The sequence below is a fragment of the Schistocerca piceifrons genome, chromosome 4 (assembly GCF_021461385.2).
Source record: "Schistocerca piceifrons isolate TAMUIC-IGC-003096 chromosome 4, iqSchPice1.1, whole genome shotgun sequence".
NCBI classification, from domain to species: Eukaryota; Metazoa; Arthropoda; class Insecta; order Orthoptera; family Acrididae; genus Schistocerca; species Schistocerca piceifrons.
Window position 1 is genome coordinate 196,002,204 of NC_060141.1, and position 15,596 is coordinate 196,017,799.

The window sequence follows — 15,596 nt, forward strand, 5'->3', positions numbered from 1 at the left end:
GTGTACTTTCCTGAACGTATTTTCTTCAACCTATGTCTGTTAAGGTGTTAAATATAATGGTTTATATTTCCTGAAGCATTGAAATATAAAAGTACGAAAGTAAATCAATAAATACTTCGCAAACGGCTGGATACGGCGTATCGTTTCAAATTTCGCGCCTATAACTAGCTAGAAAGAGACAGCGCATGTCGCGTGGAAGGTAATCGATATACATTATTTCGCAGCCAGAGGTTAACGATTTGCGGTCAGGCCAAGGTGGCAATTGTGCTATGAGTGTGTACCCGACTAGAACAACGCGATTTCTGCGGCCCGAGGGGCTATCCGCAAAGCACGTCCGTAGCGAAATACGTCCCACATGTGGTTAGACCTGTATATCATGGAAATTTTTGTTCAATTGGATACAGGAATTCAGCAAAGGACAAAAAAAAAAAAAATCTCAAACGCGTCCTGGCCGCCCCGGTTATCCAGTGATGGCACATTCAGTCTAGGGGCAATTCTGAAGGTATTTTGCTATTTTGCTACCCCTGGAACACAACCGTCTTGCGGGTTGCAGCAATTTAGGAACTAAGTAAACTTGTTATATCCTGAGGGGGTTCTCTTTAGATCGGAAATCCGCCGCAAGAATTCTATGCTGCTCGCTTCTAACGCTTTGTCGAGTGATGGGGTAAGTGTTTCTGTTGCAAGGAATGTATGTTTAAGAGGAAAGGTTGGTACACACGGTTCTGATGTCTGAATCGCAGTCTGCGACTTAATTATTGACTCACCCTCGTAATAGTACTCTACAGCTTAACACTGCTGCACTCGTTCAGTATGGCTTACTGATTTTTTGCGGTGAGGGGCGAAGAGAAAAATCACAGGCATGTCGTTAGTTGCAGAGTTCTCGTGTTGGCGCTAAGTTCAGTTTTGAGCAAGTTGCGGACATGTGGTGTTCAGAAGATAAAAGCTGCGGAGTTCGTGTGATCTGATTCAGATTTTACGTTCTCCGAGGTTCATCTGCTGCCACATCCGGAAAACCATAATTGGTTGGAAAACCTTGTGGGTGCAATGAAGAGATCAACTTCAGCACATCTTTTACCAGTAGTAACCAGAAGCCGCGCCATCGCAATCTGCCTTTTGAAGTGTCTTTCTCCAGACTGCGAGTCGGGCATACGAATCGCCTGCTTTGCCTACGGTTGCCTTCCTGAGAGTTTCACTTGGTGCAGGCGTGCCCGTTCCCACGGTACGTTCAGGCTGATGGATGTACGCAGCCGTGGAAGGCAGAAGCAGTACCGAGGCGCTGCCAGACAGATGTAATTGGCCGATCAGACGGAGCTGGCAGGTCGGCTGCGTGTGGCGAGCTGCGAGGCAGCAGGGCAGCAGCTGCAGGTGTACGCGGCGCCGGCAGGCCTGCAGGGGTCAGCGGCGGCGTTCTCACACAGCACATCTGGGTCAGCGACGCGCTCTCACGTCCCGCTAGTGGCGCCGCGCCGCGCCGCAGCCGGATGCGAACCCCGGCCCACGGCTCCCACATCGGCTCCCCCACGCCGGCTCTCACCACCAACGTACTCGGGGCGTGGTAGCTTGCGGCGCTGAACAGACGATTCTCCCATCTACCAACCTCAGTACCCCACCGAAACGTACAGTTCGACAGGCCTGGCGCTGAACTCGAGCTAGCAGCGGAAGTTGTGACGGAAAACAATTCGAGCCGCCCAGGGTGGCCGAACGGTTCTAGGCGCTACAGTCTGGAACCGCGAGACCGGTAAGGTCGCAGGTTCGCATCCTGCTTCGGGCATCGATGTGTGTGATGTCCTTAGGTTCGTTAGGTTTAAGTAGTTCTAAGTTCTAGGGGACTGATGACCACAGCAGTTACGTCCCATAGTGCTCAGAGCCATTTTTGAAAACAATTCGACACATTTATTCAATTATCTTGGCTTAACAGGTATCCACAGCCACCAAAAATTGAATGCAATAATTTTCTGCTACGCTGGTTATCATGGGATGATCGGAAACTTCCGTTTATTGGTGTGAAAATGTCAGATAAATTCTCTCGAGCCTCCAGCCACGTCAAGTGGTTTAAAATCCACCAGCTTTCGTCCGAGTACTGCTCGCCCATTGTCAAGTGGTGACTCTCTTTTGGTAGCTGCTACCATCCACATACAAGGTGGAAAAAAATTGTTCAAATGGCTCTGAGCACTATGGGACTTAACATCGGAGGTCATCAGTCCCCTAGAACTTAGAACTACTTAAACCTAACTAACCTAAGGATATCACACACATCCATGCCCGAGGCAGGATTCGAACCTGCGACCGTAGCGGTTGCGCGGTTCCAGACTGAAGCGCGTAGAACCGCTCGGCTACAGCGGCCGGCTACAAGGTGAACATTAATAAAAGCTGCAGGGACGAATTACTGACTGGAAATGGGGGAGAAAGGTCCTATGAACGTGTGTCCGGAAATCCATCGTTGCCACGGTAGATGGCGTTATGAAAGCAAGTTCCTCTGACCACGTGCTTGTCTGTAGCCCACAGATGACAATTATGCAGATTGATTATGGCAGTTTCTGTAAAGATTGCTTCGTCGGTAAAGATGACTGATGACAGAAATCCCGCAACTGTGACGGCCTGGTACAAAAACCATCGACAAAAAAATTTCCGTAGAGGGAAATCCGCTGCTGATAATTCTTGGATTGATAGGGAGAGTAGCGGTTGTCATGCAGGGTACACATAAACGTACTTTGGCTTACACTATGTTGGCGAGCCACTTGCTTGAACCTTTCATGGGGTTTGTCTCAATAGCCTGTAGAACCCAGTCCTCCAAATCTGGTGTACGCACAGTCCGCTACCTCCCTGCATGTTCCTGTGCCTGAATGGACCATGATCACACAAACGTCCAAAAAGGGCTTGAAATGTTGAGTGATGTGTCGGCCCCTGGTGGCCGAGCGGCTCTAGGCGCTTCAGTCTGGAACCGCGCGACCGCTACGGTCGCAGGTTCGAATCCTGCCTCGGGCATGGATGTGTGTGATGTCCTTAGGTTAGTTAGGTTGAAGTAGTTCTAAGTTCTAGGGGACTGATGACCACAGATGTTAATTCCCATAGTGTTCAGAACCATTTTTTTTTTTTTTTTTTGTTGAGTGATGTGGTTCGTGTCTGTGAAGGTACTTGTTTTGGTACAGCCGTGCTGCCTCTCGACCGTTTCCTTCTACTTGGCCGTACACAAAGACCACCCCGGCTTGTTCCCGACAAGAATACGGGCCATTCTGCTGGTTACAGTACGCTGCGTCGGTCACACAGCCTGTAGCAACACACAAGGAACATGTGGCACGTGGTCATAGGAACTTTATTTGGTCGATGTTATCTACCATGGCAACGATGCGTCTCCGACACGTGTTCATAGGACCTTTTTTCCCCTATTTCTAGTCAGGAATCCGTCCCTGTAGTTCGTCGATTTTATTAATGTTCATCCTGCATTGCCGTGCTGCCTTCTGTGACGTCACTGGTACTCGCTCCAGCTCCATATAGGGCCATGTTTTTGTTGCGCGGCCACCGCGCCTGCTTCAACCTTACGATGGTCGGGGCCCAAGTCGTACTAACAGCCGAAATTCCCCACCGCAACCTCCTTCGAACTACTTAAACCTATCTAACCTAAGGACATCACACACATCCATGCCCGAGGCAAGATTCGAATATGCGACCGTAGCAACAGCGCTGTACCGGACTGAAGCGCCTAGAACCGCTCGGCTACAGCGGCCGGCTGATAGCCCGTCAAAAACAGAACACAGATTAAACATGAAAACAGGAAGAAGGTGTACTGAATTGTGGAAAAAAGAAGCAAAATTGAAACAGTGAACGGTACAAATTTAATATGTGCAATATCGAGCGACATTAATGAGAGTCTTGTCGTGGTTGTGTGATCACGGCGTAGAAGACGAAGGCGGAGTTCAGGGTTCAAATCTCCCTCATACCTTTTTTTTTCACAAAAGTGTGAATTGTCCGTCGCTCATTGACGTGTCTGTTCGCTGTATTCAAATTTGTGTGTGTGTCGTGGCGTGAAGTCCTTTTGCAACAGCGAAGTGTAACGAAGGGACCTCCAGACGTATATACCTCCAGTTCGTTCTACACAATTACACAGTTACCACAAGTTATGCATCTTGCGTTCCGTTCTGGAAGTTTTGACTCTTGAATTCCTTCGTGTAATTCAGGGTGAAACGATATAAGTGATAATATTCGCTGATGACACTACTATCCACACTGAATGTGCAGAAGGATTGCAGGATGTGCTGAACCATATGAACGATCTAATGGGTACATAATATTGACTGAGAGTAAAGGAAAAGTAGCAGAAATGAGAACAGCGACAAACACTACATCTGGAGATCACGAAGTAGCCGAAATTAAGGAATTCTGAAGCCGAGGCAGCTAAATAACCTATGACGGACGCAGCAATGAGGACGTAAAGAGCAGACTAGCACTGGTGAAAGAGGCATTCATGGCCAACAGAAGTCTGGCAGCGTCAAACATAGGTCTTAACTTGAGGAACAAATTTCTGGGAATGTACGTTTAGAGTACAGTATTGCATGATACCGAGAGATGGACCGTGGGAAAACCAGAACAGAAGAGAATCGATGTCTTTGAAATGTGGTGCTATAGAAGAATGTTGAACATTAGATGGACTGACAAGCTAAGAAATGAGGAAGTTCTCCACAGAGTCTGTGAGGAAAAGAAGGAACATACGAAAAACACCGACAAGGAGAAGGGATAGAATGATAGAACATCTGTTACGGCATCAGGTGATAACTTCCATGGTACTAGAGGAGCTGCAGAGCGTAAAGACTGTAGTGGAAGACAGAGATTGGAAGACATCCAACAAATAGTTGACGATATGGGATGGAAGTGCTACTCCGAAAAAAATGGTTCAAATGGCTCTGAGCACTATGGGACTCAACTGCTGAGGTCAGTAGTCCCCTAGAACTTAGAACTAGTTAAACCTAACTAACCTAAGGACATCACAAACATCCATGCCCGAGGCAGGATTCGAACCTGCGACCGTAGCGGTCTTGCAGTTCCAGACTGCAGCGCCTTTAACCGCACGGCCACTTCGGCCGGCTGCTACTCCGAGATGAAGAGGTTGGCACAGGAGAGGAATTCGGTTTGTGCGGCATCAAACCTGTCAGAAGGATGATGACTCAAAACAATATTATTGTTATTAGTCTCTGTCTGTAATCTATTGAACTTCCACCGTAAATGATTTCTTATGTAATTAATCCCTGTGTGAATGTTTTGAAATCTCCGTAAGTATTGTAATAATTTCGTGTCCTCGACAAGTAAAATAAATAAATAAACTACAAAGGCCATTATTGTACTGTTTAGGCCGTGGAGCTATTTTGAATTGTTTGTGTAAATACAACCCATCAGATTCTCAATTCTGGGCGTCAGAGTCGAACTTATGTTTAAATTGATGAGTTATTGGACTCAGACCCAAATGTGGCCTTTGTAGTTTATTTATTTATTTATTTTACTTGTCGAGGACACGAAATTATTACAATACTTACGGAGATTTCATAACATTCACACAGGGATTAATTACATAAGAAATCATTTACGGTGGAAGTTCAATAGATTACAGGGTTAATTATTTTTGAAAAATTAGTGCTTTCGATAATATTCATCATTCTCTTGGACGGGAAAGCAACTCACTTTCAGAAAAGTAACGGAACCACACATATGACTGATGCAGTATTGTCCAGTGCTACCACAGGTTGCTCTGGCGTCAGGAATGAAACGTCATACGCAGCATCCTCGTCTCATTCGCGATATATAATACTGGACATACTCCTATGCAGTCTCTTAGCTGTCGCCTAGTTCCTCCAACGAACATCTGCTTCCCTCGTCCACAAATAAAAAACGAGTACCAAAGCAGTAACAAAACTACTGGCTGAAAAGGGATTCATCCTACTGCAGCCCTCCATCTCCCTTAGAGATGAAAAACAAAAAGAAAAAAGTAGTAGAAGAAGTTGGCATCTGGCATCCTCTTTTAATCCCTGTTAATTGCGAATCCCAAAACTCCACTAAAGTTTTGACACACATATTCCAGCTTTGAAGATCGAATAGGTAATTTGAAGTGTGGGGCATGTATTCGTATTGTACGGTATCTAAATAACGCGTGTTAACAAATGAGTTCAGTATGAGTGATACTTCATTTGTGCAGCCAAGGCAGTTTTACATGTAACTGAAACTGTTTACGAGATTTTAGTCTTAAAATTGTGGCCGAAAGTCATAGCTGTCAGACTGCTTCTCATATACTGCATGAACTGCCGTGGAACAACGAAAAAGCGATGAAGATGAAAAAGTGAGAGGGGCACACATCTGATCACAAGAAGAACAACTGAAATACCACGGAGATTCCTGAAAAACAACGTTTCTACGAAAAAGAACCACAAACATGCGAACCATATGTACGTGTAGTAAATGGGTCAGCGAAGTCTACGTTCCCTTTGTAACAGTAACAAGGACAAAATCGAATCAGTGTCTCTCTCTCTCTCTCTCTCTCTCTCTCTCTCTCACACACACACACACACACACACACACACACACACACACATACATACAGAGAGAGAGAGAGAGAGAGAGAGAGAGAGAGAGAGAGAGAGAGAGATATACGATACCATCTGTTGGCAGACGTATCTGCTGACCGTTCACAATGTTCTTCCCACTTGAACAGAGCGGATGCATAGAAGTAGCCTGCAGTAAAAGCTCGTCAGCGTTGTGAACTTTTCACAGCAGGTGGCAAACTACATCATTTATCGTTTTGTTCGTTCCAGTACCGGCAGAGAAGATGTCTGCTACGCTTTCGAAAGCGAAACGGATACCGGCGACTTTCTCGGAGCCTCTGTGTTTGCGTAATGTAGCGAAGCGAGCTGGTGAACGGTCCAGCGATCTCTTTCCCATCCGTTCCCACAGACACTGCGTTCGACTTCCTTCGAAGATGTGAACGAGGCGCGAGGCCGTCACGTCTGAGGCGTCCAGCGTTAACCAGGCGACCATATCGCCGCCGATAGTCCAGGAGCTGCCAGGCACCACACGCCACGTACTGTTACTCACAATGAGTGAGCCATTCCACCAGTCTAGAAATTTCGATACGTTACAATCTAATACGTTTCATTGTTTACGTGCTTGCTATCTCGCACTCAGTTTGTGTTTAGCTCCGACGGAGTCGATCTTTTCCGTGTTTCGTCGGTCCCAAGCACATGTTTGATGGGAGCCACCGATCGGCGGTTTTTAAGGCTCGTGCCAAGAGTGACAGCCACGGTTCGTATGCGTTTCATAAAAACTAAACTACACCCGAACAGGCTATGAAGACCCAACGGTACCAACCGACCGCCGTGTGATCCTCACCCCAGAGGCGTCACTGGATGCGGATATGGAGGGATGGAGAAGCATGTGGTCACATCGGGAGGCGGTGGCGGGAAGAGACTATGGGCACGGAGTCTTTTGGAACGAAGTGTGAGAAACACATGGGCGACTAGCAGCAGCGACTGGTACGACATAATAGACACTGTTAAAAGATAAACGTAAGGAGATGGCTGACGGACGGTATGCCCTGTGTATTGGAAGCATTTTATATAGCTGAAATCCGATGATGATTTGGCCGATGCATATATTGATCCTAATGTTTTAAAGCCCCGATACTGTACAACTGAGGTGAGTAACTGGACACGCATTGTGAGATTGTTGGTGAACATTATTGCTGTTCATCGTACCTTGCCTGGGCTTTTTAGACGATCTGCGTATTACAAGAAATGCGGAGCCACCACACGAAATTTGTGTTGAGCACATAGTTATTTTTAATTAAGTGCGTCAGTGTTTGTTGGAAGTGCTTTCAGACAGTGGATTTAATATCTTTACGTTATTGTCTTATGCTAGTTCGTTTGAGCTACCGCGTTCTATTGGTTGGGGCCAAATCGCCAGCCTGTTTGTTACGTGTGCGCACGCAATCGCTAGGGTGTAGATACGCTCGCACCAAACCTATATCATTATGTGTAATAAAGCTGAGTGAGGTCACTTGATCTTTTACTGGTTCTTTTGTCACACTGTTTGTTAATGTGCTGCAAGTGACTGTTGAGAACTGTGCCTAAAGGCTGAAATAGCGCTGCCATTTCTCCTTAAGATTCTGTTGTTTGATGAATGTTGTAACGGCTAGTGTAGCTAGTATCTGGCTTAATTGCTAGAATTCATCTTTGCACTGTTAAAAGCAAATTCTTAACTAGAGATACTTTTAATTTCTTGGTTAATTAAGCTACGGGTGTTAAAGTGGAAAGAGCCGGCATTATGAGCAAAGATAATTGTTACTAATGTTTGTAATGTTTGTGTGGTTAGGTTTTAATATAGTTTCCCTTGCAGATAATCCTATAGTGAAATCATCTGTATTACTTGTATCGACCTGGTTCCGGCGGCATGCATGGACCGTTACATTGTATACAACTAAGGCGTCCACTTGCTTTGATTGTACTGTGACTTGAGAAGGTTACAAGAGTAATTCAAGTTATGCGTTATGTACATAAACACTAATTGTGGTGGTAAGGATTTGATTGATGGTTCAAGAAATGCTTAAATTTTACCGTGTTTCAAATTTTTATTTAATTTCTTGGGTGATCAATAAAAGTTTCGAAAGGTCACTGCATTTATTGGACCCGATTCCCACTGTACTCCTGGATATGTAACAAGGGTTTCTGCGTTTCGCACCGTAAGTAGCATTTACTGCAGAATTAAAGACAGTTTAACGTTCAGTTAAAACTACAAGTAAATGCTTCATGACGCTGGTGACATACATGCTTGGGAAATCTACTCTTGCAGTTCACCAAGTGTACAAAACGTTTTCAGGTTAAATAACTGCAGTTACAGGTCACTCTTAATCGCGCTATTCTCAGATTATCGAAATCCATCGTGTCAGATGTTCGGTGGTAACGACAGTTCAGACGCCTTATAAACACTGGCTCTATTGAATTAGACACACTGAACTAGTAGCGTATGGCAATGAGATGACGCGCCGTCGCGTTGGCTCCAAGATTACCGCTAGTGTTTATGGAGCCATTGCGCTCAACTGTCGACCAGTGACGCAGAAATTGGTCGGATCTAGGACCGGTAACAAGGTGACATTACAGGATAGTGAAAGGGGGGAAGGGATGTTGATTTACGCAAGTGCTTTTTGTTCGGTCTATTCTGATAACTGCGGGATACCGTTGCCCTGGTAGGTAAGTATGCTGCCTGAGTATGTATGCATGTATGTAGGTTGCCCCTGTACTCAGTAAATGACACGCAACGATAGAAGCCTGGTTCAAAATACGACAACCACTTTTAAGACTCACATATTACGACCGGGTCGCCTGGAGTGAGAACACCCCCAATAAAAAATACATGAGAGATTACATTTATGTTTATTACTCAAACATTACAAATACCTTTAGCATAATATAAAAACTGTACTGCAAATCACGGCCCGTTAAATGCCTTGCTGGCAAAAACACATATGTCTCACAGTAAGTCTATCAAATGGTCCAAATGGCTCTGAGCATTATGGGACTTAACTTCTGAGGTCATCAGTCGCCTAGAACTTAGAACTACTTAAACCTAACTAACCTAAGGACATCACACACATCAATGCCCGAAGCAGGATTCGAACCTGCGACCGTAGCGGTCGTAAGTCTATCCATCAACATTTTAGAGTTGTAGCTGGAACATTAATGAAGGTTGATCTTTGCGGGAAACGAATAGGTTCCAACACCGCTACGAATCATCAAGACAGGAAACCACCCTTCCTGTCTCTGACCTGCTGTCCACCAACTCTCCGCCAGCAGTGAAGCACCGAGCGAGGTGGCGCACTTGTTAGCACACTGGACTCGCATTCGGCAGGGCGACGGTTCAAACCCGTGTCCGGCCACCCTGATTTAGGTTTTCCGTGATTTCCCTAAATCGCTTCGCCGGCCGTTGTGGCCGTGCGGTTAAAGGCGCTTCAGTCTGGAACCGCGTGACCGCTACGGTCGCAGGTTCGAATCCTGCCTCGGGCATGGATGTGTGTCATGTCCTTAGGTTAGTTAGGTTTAATTAGTTCTAAGTTCTAGGCGACTGATGACCTCAGAAGTTAAATCGCATAGTGCTCAGAGCCATTTGAACCAACCCTAAATCGCTTCAGGCGAATGCCGGTATGGTTCCTCTGAAAAGGGCACCGCCGACTTCCTTTCACGTCCTTTTCTCATCCAATGGGACCGATAACGCGCTGTTTGGTCCCATCTCCCAAATCAACCAACCAACCAACCAGCAGTGAAGCCAGAATGAGAAGTGAACCGTACAAAGTCTCCGCTGGAAGCGAAAGCGAACCTTGGGCAGATGGTAAGAAAATCTCCGGCAGCTACTTTTCAGCATTCGGTGATGTTAATTTGAAGATTCCTTCTTTCCATTTTAAGCTTGTAATTCTCTTACAAACTTTAACTGATTTCCTGACGCAGTACGTAGTGCAATCTCTAGGGTAGCCACCCAGGAGAACCAGTACTCTGCCCTCCGGGGAAAATTCCGGGAATGTGCGCGGAGGTTTCAAGACGACTCACCTGTAAGCTTCCCCGTACAGGACACAGAGAGCCCAAAGCATAGAATTAAACTAACTTGTATGTTCAACTAATTTACTTAATAATTACACTGGAGGTTAGTATCATTACCACATTATTCAAATAGTATGTTGGGTGGGTTAATTTTCTTCTCTCGTTTGTTTAGGATACATAATGCATACAGGATCATCGTTTTGGTGGTCCACGTGTTGTGCAGAAATCTTTGAATACGGTACACTCAGCGGTTAACGTCATTGGCACTGTTCTCCTTCCCTACAGGCAACTTTTCCGGGCTGCATTTGGCCCCGACTTCACTTTCGGGCTTCCGTAGCTCAACCGGCAAAACCGTTAAAGATCCCTTTGTTGTCCGCCTGTCTGTCTGATCTGTTACAAACCCTTTAAGAAACGGGTATACGTGTCAAGTTTAAATTTATGTCTCATACCAAGGTGTATGGTCCCTTGGTGGTGTAATGAATGTAAGCTTCTAAGTCAACGAAATCGAAAGATACGACCATTTATTTTATATATTTTGGTAACCGCAAACTCCACATTAAAACCTATTGGGTACTTTCCGTTGACCTAGAATCATGAAATTTCGCATGAAGGAAAATTTGACAGTGCAAGTAAAGAAAAAGAATGAGAAAGTTGTTAATTTTCAATTATAGTGCTCGAAAAAAATATTTCTCTTGTTATTTGTTATCCAACTTCAAACTCTGAAACATTCTCGAAAATCTTGGACTTCCCGGAACGGTAATTAAGTTTGTATGGAACCCTCAGAGTGCGAGCCCTACTAGCACCTTGTTGGTTTATATGGGTGACACTGTGCGACAGTACCGAATAGCGTAGGTGGAACGAGAGGATATTGGACGAAGGGACTGGCCTGCCTGTTCTCCTCCCCCCCCCCCCCCCCCCCTCACGTTAAATGTCATCGAGCACTTGCGGGATGTGTTTTGGGACAGGTACAGTAGTACGTCGACATGCTCTAACGACCATCGAGCTCTCGTCAACAGCGTTGGTGGAGAAATCGTACACCATGCCACAAGAGCTCCTTACCTACCATGTGGCGAACGAGGGAGCAAGTTGCAGAGCATGTGCTGCTGTCCTTGGTAATCACACATCCTGTTAAGGGCTATGTCTCGCATTTTGTAACGTCCACGGGAACATCACGAATCGCGTTAACTTCAGTGCAGCTATTCTCTTTCAATAAAAGTGACATTTCTGTTCGTGTCATTCCGTATTTCTTTCAGTTAACTGCAACGGTAAATGTGGGTAGGTCTCTAGTTAAGCTGGCTAGGTCGCGTAAAAAGTCATACACCAGGTGAACAAAGACTTTTTGATCGCGAAGTTTGCGTGACGCGTTTCGGAATTATTTCCATCTTCAGAAATCCGAGCGCAAATGTTGCACAAGGAGACGAGCGTTACCAGTTGTGCACGAACATGAGATGACGGACTGTCATGACTGTCTGTCATCTCATGTTACGCACACAGCTGGTAAAGCTCTGGTCCTTGTGCAACATTTGCGCTTGAATTTCTGAAGATGGAAATAATTTCGAAACGTTTTGTGATTACAAAAGTCATTCCTCATATGTTATATGATTTTTTTTATGCGACATAGCCAACTTCACTACAGATTTACGCATGTTTACTAGAACAGTCGCAAAGCCTCCTACGTAGCACAGCTTTGTTACTTTTGTAACAGCATCAATTGTTTCTACGTATATGTCATCGAGCTATGTTACTTGGCAGTGATACATCGTGCGAAAGTTATTTTCGTCCTTAAGGTTTTCACAGCAGTCTGCTTTGGTGGTAAGTTACAGCTAGCCTGCAACGTGGGGACCACTCTGAGCTGGTAATTACGCCCTTACGCCGCTAGCTGACACGCGTACGCTTGTCCTCGGGCGGCCGCGAGGGCGCTAAGTAGCTACGAAGAGCGGGGAGGAGGCAGCGGAGATGCTATCAGCTGACAGCGGCCTGCCCGGCGCGGCGCGTGTTACGAATTAGCCGGCATCAGATGCGGGCCCGGGCCCGCCTCACCTTGTTACGTTATGCGCGCCGCGCCTCGCCGCAGTCCGCTGTTGCGGGCAATCGAGAGCGCCATCGGGCCGGCCACAACAGCTCGCAGCTCGCGCCTTTCCACTCGCACTCTCATTTCCATGCCGGCCGCCTTGACTTTTCCGAAATGCCACTCCGTGCCCAGCAGCCGCTGCCGCCGACGCCCGCGGAAGACGGTCCCCGCTTTCACTGCCCTGGCCAGCTTGTCACTGTGCTTTGGCGGAGGCTACTCCTTCTCGGCGCAAGATATGATCCATCGAGTCCGTACTTACAAGGGAACTTCCCCATCGCACCCCACTCAGATTTAGTTATAAGTTGGCACAATGGATAGGCCTTGAAAAACTGAACACAGATCAATCGAGAAAACAGGAAGAAGTTGTGTGGAACTATGAAAAAAATAAGCAAAATATACAAACTGAGTAGTCCATGCGCAAGATAAGCAACATCAAGGATAGTGTAAGCTAAGGAGCGCCGTGGTCCCGTGGTTAGCGTGAGCAGCTGCGAAACGAGAAGTCCTTGGTTCAAGTATTCCCTTGAGTGAAAAGCTTAATTTTTTATTTTCAGAGAATTATCAAAGTTCAGGCATTCACACATAATCAACTTCGCTCTCCAAAATTCCAGGACATGTTCAGATTTGCTTGGACATATGCAGGATTTGACGGTCTACACACGGAAAAATTTGAAAACGTTAAAAACATATGTTTTGACAGAGCAAAGGGAAAACTGAGACTGTGAAACTGTTGCATTCATTGTTGCAGTTTATGTGACAAACTCTTATGGTTTCATCACTTTTTTGGGAGTGATTATCACATCCACAAGAAAACCTAAATCGTGCAAGGTAGAAGAATCTTTTTACCCATTCGCCAAGTGTACAAGTTAGGTGGGTCGACAACATATTCCTGTCATGTGACGCACATGCCATAACCAGTGTCGTATAGAATATATCAGACGTGTTTTCCTGTGGAGGAATCGGCTGACCTATGACCTTGCGATCAAATGTTTTCGGTTCCCATTCGAGAGGCACGTCCGTTCGTCTACTAATCGCACGGTTTTGCGGAGTGGTCGCAAAACACAGACACTAAACTTATTACAGTGAACAGAGACGTCAATGAACGAACGGAGAGATCATAACTTTGCGAAAGTAAAGAAAGTAAAATTTTCAATCGAGGGAAGCCTTGATCCAAGGACCTCTCACTCCGCAGCTGCTCACGCTAACCACGGGAGCACGTTGCTCCTTAGCTTACACTAACCTTGATGTTGCTTACCTTACGCATGGACTACTCAGTTTATATATTTTGCTTATTTTTTTCATAGTTCCACACAACTTCTTCCTGTTTTTCCGATTGATCTGTGTTCAGTATTTCAAGGCCTATCCACTGTGCCAACTTATAACTAAATCTGAGGGGGTGCGATGGGGAGGTTCCCTTGTTATTAGAGAGTACACGGAGGTGACAAAAGTCACGGGATAACTTCAAATATCTCGTCGGGCCTCCTTTCACCAGCGTAGTGCAGCAACTCGACGTGATGATGAAGTCCCATACTCCTTCACAGAGCGTAGGGGACGATATGGGAGACCCGCACTGCTATACTAGGCAATGTCCTAGCGGAGGTGGTTTGCCATTGCCTTCCCCCGGCCGTAATGGGGATGAATGATGATGATGAAGGCGACACAATAACACCCAGTCATCTTGAGGCAGGTGAAAATCCCTGAACCCGCCGGGAATCGAACCCGGGACCCCGTGCTCGCAAAGCGAGAATGCTACCGCGAGACCACGAGCTGCGGAAAACTCGACGTCAAAGGCACTCAGTAAGTCGCTGGAAGTCCCCTACAGAAATACTTAGCCATGCTACCTCTACAGCCGTCCACAATGTCGTAAGTGTTCCAGGTGCAGGATTTTGTGCACGAAATGGCCTCTCGATTGCGCCCAATAAATGATCGATGATATTCATGTCGGACGATCTGGGTGGCCAGATCTTTCCTCTTCAAACAAATCGCGAACAATTGGTGCCCGGTGACATGGCGCACTGTTATCTATAAAAATTCCATCGTTATTTCGGAACACGAAGTCTGTGAATGGCTGCAGTTGGTCTCCAAATAGCCGAACATAACCATTTACAGTCAACGATGGGTTCAGTTGCACCGGAGGACCCAGGCCTTTCCACGTAAACACAGCCTACACCAGTATGGAGCCGCCACGAGTTTACAAAGTGCCTTGCTGACAACTTGGGTCCATGGATTCGTGGTGTCTGCACCACAGTCTAACACTACCATCAGCTCTTACCAACTGAAAGCGGGACCCACCTGACAACACCACCGTTTTCCAGTCGTCTAGGGACCAACTGATATGGTAATGAGTCCAGGAAACGCGATGCAGCCGGTGAAGTGCTGTTAGCAAAGGTATTCCTGTCGGTCGTCTGCTGCCATAGCCTGTTAACGCCAAATCTCGCCGCACTGCTCTAACGGGTACATTTATCGTACGCCCCACATTAATTTCTGCTGGCTGGCCACTGTGGCCGAGCGGTTCTAGGCGCTTCAGTCCGGAACCGCGCTGCTGCTACGGCCGCAGGTTCGAATCCTGCCTCGGGCTTGGATGTGCGTGATGTACTTAGGTTAGTTAGGTTTAAGTAGTTCTAAGTCTAGGGGACTGATGACCTCAGATTTTAAGTCCCATAGTGCTAAGACCCATTTGAACAATTTTGAATTTCTGCTGTTATTTCACGTAGTGTTGCTTGTGTGTTAGCACTGACAACTCTACGCAAACGCCGCTGCTCGCTGTCGTTAATTGAAGGACGTCGGCCAATGCGCTGTCCGTGGTGACAGGTAATGCCTGCAACTAGGTATTCTCGGCTCAGTCTTCACAGTGTGGATCTCGGAATATTGAATTCTTTGACAGTTTCCGAAATGGAATGTCCACGCGCCCCACGCGTCTAGCTTGCTCCAACTACCATTTCGTGCTCAAAGTCTGTTAAATC